Source organism: Amblyomma americanum, chromosome 5 (genome assembly GCF_052857255.1).
Source record: "Amblyomma americanum isolate KBUSLIRL-KWMA chromosome 5, ASM5285725v1, whole genome shotgun sequence".
In the NCBI taxonomy this organism is placed as follows: domain Eukaryota; kingdom Metazoa; phylum Arthropoda; class Arachnida; order Ixodida; family Ixodidae; genus Amblyomma; species Amblyomma americanum.
In genome coordinates this window covers 70,054,671-70,059,460 of record NC_135501.1, presented here as the reverse complement: position 1 = coordinate 70,059,460, position 4,790 = coordinate 70,054,671, and positions in this window count along the sequence as shown.

The window sequence follows — 4,790 nt, the reverse complement described above, 5'->3', positions numbered from 1 at the left end:
ATGCCTATTATGCTTTTTTAGACTGTTTTAGCACAGCCGAAAGTCCGGCCAATACGGTAAAGCTTGGCCGTCGCCACCACTGCGCTGTGCTTGCCCGCATTTTCCCTGCGGTCAGTATCGTGCACTCTAAACAGAAAGGAGTAAAAAGGGGAGTACGCTGTCCTCTGGAGCACACCCTTTTGAAAAATTGTGTGCGCTAGAGGACAGTTTACTCCCCTTTTACTCCCATATGGGCGTATTCCTGTTTAGAGTGTAGTTAGCGTGTTTACCGTAAGAGAGTGCTAGAATTCTGCTGCATACATCAAAATACTCCCGGTGGCGTACGGCTGTAGCGCGGCTGGCAAAATAATGCGATCACGGTGCAGTTGTCGCAGCACTGCGCGCAAGATTCGAAGTTTTGGTCACGCATCAGCCGAACACGAGCATGAGGTGCTTCTGCAGGTAGAAAACCGCACTGAAAGCAATCGGCGGTTGCTGCATATAGGAGGACAGCAGTGAATGAAGGGAGTAATTAACAATTATTAACTGGCTCAGGTGAAGATATCCCAAGTGATCAAGCACTTGGTTTCAGCTAAAACCAATTTACACTATCTTTGACAAAAACTCTAATTCATTCTTACCGAATAAGATATTTTTCACCAGGACAAGATTGGCGACATATATTTGCAACGAGCTGTAACTATCCATTAGAAGAATTATGATTGTCTTTTAAGCAGCACGAAAAAAACCTTTCCGCAATGAAGAGAACACCCTTAAAGCTATTTTTTATTTGCGCAGTTTTCCTGCGCGCGTCATAAGTATCCGAGTGCATCTCGTACGCAGTATTTTTTTAGCACGGCGAGCTGATGGCCGCCGCCGCAGAAGCGCTTCCCCCTGTGCCATGTTCTGAAATCATCACATATTGGTTTCGGAGACAAGTGCTCAGCAGAGTTATGAGAATTTGTGCACAAAACACACTAGCCCAGAAGTAATGTTTTTCGCCAAGAAACTGTTGCACTACCAGAGAGATCCCCTAGGCAGAAGTTAGCGTCTCGCTTATACAAATGCAGCGCCTAGCGGTAGTAAGCTGGTTTGGGTCTCATCTGGTTTCGCACCGCCAACAAAAAGCTTGCCACTCATCAATGCCGGGTGGGCAGCCAATCACAATTATTGTTACATGAAATCTGCATTCATTGCTTCATTATCCGGTAATCGACACACATTACAGTGTGTGCGATCTAACGTTTGCCGAGGGACAAGCGCAATCTATCGGAGCTGTCAAACCTACTTCGTGGTGACGTATCGGTTGTGCAAGCCTCTTCAATAGACCACAATGCGACTGCTCGACAATTTGTGCTTAAAATCGGCAGTGTAAGAAAACTGAGAACGCAGCAGGACCCGCCGCCTCGATCAAATTGCAGCCGTTGGAGCTCGCGCAGCGGCGAGCTTATCCTGCAGCAGTTGGTCTCCTCGCCGCGAGTGGCGCTCCCGTCGGCGCAGGAGTTACGTTCGCCGTTGCCTATATCTTTTACAGATAAGGAAATATCATTGCTAACAACTGAAGAAAGCAGAGAACAACAAGGTTGTTGCAATAGGAAAAACAAATTTCTTTCTTACTCCTTAAATACAAGCATATATGGCAGGTTTTCTCAGATTATGAATGGCAGTTTACCAATATCCCTGAAAAGTGTACAGCAATTGCCTCTTACCGGTACTCAACTACGGGGCAGAAACGCGGAGGCTAACGAAAAGGGTCCAGCTTAAGTTAAGGAAGACACAGCGAGCTGTGGAAAGAAAAATGATAGATGTAATGTTAAGGGACCGGAAACGGGCGGAGTTGGTGAGGGAACAAACGCGGGTTAATGACATCCATGTCGAAATAAATAGGAAGAAATGGGATTGGGCAGGGCATGTAATGCGAAGGCAAGATAATCGCTGGTCCTTAAGGGTAACGGAGCGAATTCCAAGAGAAGGCAAGCGTAGTAGGGGGCGGCAGAAGGTTAGGTGGGCTGATGAGATTAGGAGGTTTGCAGGCATAGGGCGGGAGCTGCTGGCAAAGGACAGGGTTAATTGTATAGACACAGGAGATGTCTTTGCCCTGCAGTGGCCGTAGTCAAGCTGATAGTGATAGTTAAAGACCAACTTAAAAGTGAGTATGCGGAGCATTAAAAAAGGATATGTTTATTGGGGCTGCACTGAGCGCACGGCGCACCAATTTTTCCGAACAGGAGAAGCCGCGTGATCAATGAGTGCGTGGCCACGCGTTTGGTGGGCGGGGCTTGCCGCCGCCACGAGCGTCACACCACGAGGCGGAAGACTCGCATAACTCACACAGGATTTTAATATGATGCAGCTTCTTCAAGAACTTGCGCTGTCCAGCGTTTTCCGGGGCGGAAATGGGAATGTACGCACGTGTATTGCGGTAGCCGAAGTTTGGGTTGTGCGTCACCGCGGTACTTCGTGTTATGGCACCAGTTATGGGGGCTTCGCACATCATGTTGTTCATTTATGTAACTCAAGTGAAAGAAAATCACCGGCGCTTCATACATGCTGGCGAAAATGGGGTACCTCACATCTCGGTGTCCCTACCCCGTAGAATATCTGTTGCGGGTCCCAATTGGACTTATTTTTGGAAATGTGGCGGAGAGTTCGAAGGTTGCTTTATTTCCCCCACCAGTTGGCCCGTTATTGCACTGCCTGCGGGATCGGCCTTGGTCATTATACCGCGCGTCTTTACTACCCTGTCTTTCTATTCCATCTTTCAACTCTCCTACTATCTGCACGTGGTAGCGATTGGGGCTCGACTTGAGCCAGTGGGCAGGCCTGTGCAGTTTCCTTTTCTTTCTTCCTGGCAACAACAGACAGACAGACAGAAATTTATCCAGTATTGCAGAAGGGTCTCGTTAGACGTGCGGTTTGCGCGTTTGATATTATGCAAGAGGTTTATAATGTGCTGAATTTAAAACTATCAGTAAAATAATATATTATCGCTTTACATGTCTTTCTTGATCTGTGTTTCCTACACTTCTGAGGACTAATACTTCCGTATCCCGAAAATGCATTTTAGTGGTTATTTTATAGTTTACTAGATAAATTTACATAGAATTCAGAACCAACTGTTTATGCTTATGGTTTGATTCTTTGCTAAGATGAACTCTTCCGAAATAAACCAAGAGACATTGTGTGCGCGAAATTGCAAAATATTGGAGAAAATAATTTGGCAAGACTAACTGAGTGCCCTCTACTGGTAGTAGGGATGTCCTCTAAAAGTTTTCAAGCACCTACGTGGAACATATATGTTATTCACAACAAAAGTTAGCTCCAATAGCAATGTACGTAATTAAGTGTCTATTTAGAGGTCATGCATCTATTACAGCAGCAAAAGTATGAAACATGGTTTATTGCTCATGAATATTCATATAGTGCACAATACCTGCACAGAATATAAAAAATATGAAAACTGGTAGTTTTCATTACTCGTCATCTACAGTTTTTGTTGTGTGCCATTTTCGTATGGATATGGAACATATCGATGAAGTTTATATTAATTACTAGAAGAGTTTATGTAGAATGCAGAGTTAAAACGTTTGTGATTCCAACTTTATTCGCCTTTTTTATGCAAACCTCCCAAGTCCTCAGAAAGCTGCATCCCCATGTTCACAATTTTTTATTTAAAAATATAAAAATTCGAAATTGTCATAATAACTGGGCGCACTCTTCGGAAGTAGTATACTTCATTTCATTTCACTTTATTTTTCCAGAATGCAAGTTACATCCTAGAGAGATGCAAGGGCTAAAAGCTGCCAAAAAGCAGCTTGACTGGACCCAAGCACCTCTGAAATGGCAGTACACGACAAAAGCACTTCAAGCAAAAAAAATGTTTACAAATATATAGATTAGAACAAACATAAAAAACAACGGAGCAAGTGACATATAGATTCAATGCAATGAAAACAATGAGCATGTATGGTCACTAACAATAGTTTAAAGGCGCATGTTAAACATGGAGAGCACCCAAGAAAATTAAAGAAAAAACACTCAATAGGCATACACGGCACCGGCAGACAACAGAGGCACATAAAATGCAACCTGGCTATATATTAACAAAATACATTTTTAACTCGCTTGGTTTAACACTAGCCAAGCTTTGTACTTATTAAGAGTGGTCGATAAATTGTGTTCAAGCGTTTGTAGTTTATAATTATTTCGAAAATATGGAATATACCTAAGATCGGTGTTTTGGGTGTACAGTCGATTCGAAGCGGTCCTTAAATGTGTAGTACGTATTAAGAAATCTCTATAAGCAGGAGAAGAATGGCAAAAAAGCCTCAAAATGCGAAAAACATGCATATGTTCAAAACGAATTATGTTATAATTTCTAAAAGCAGTTTGCGTTGTAGAGAAATAAGGAAGGTGCATATATTTTCAGGTTCATATATATTTCTGCATATATTTTCAGATACATCATTTTAATATATGTCCAGATATTTGCAGCTAAAGAGACGAAACAGCTGCGCATGTAGCCACCAAATGCAATATCTTCGTAATCATTAATTTCTGCGCTTCAATATACTTCTTTGGGCAAAATAACACCATAGGTATCTGGTCCTCAGGCAATGAACTACAAAAATATGAAGTAAATCTAAGGTGTCGACCAGTCACCCGTTGCATGTTCTAATCTGAAATCGTCACACAGCAAAAAGGTCCTCCGAGACAATGCTGCCTCAGGGCCAGCGGGGTATACTGCAAGCTTCATGGCAAAATTATCGCTAATGTACACGCACGGCTGATAAGGCGCAGCTTATAGTACG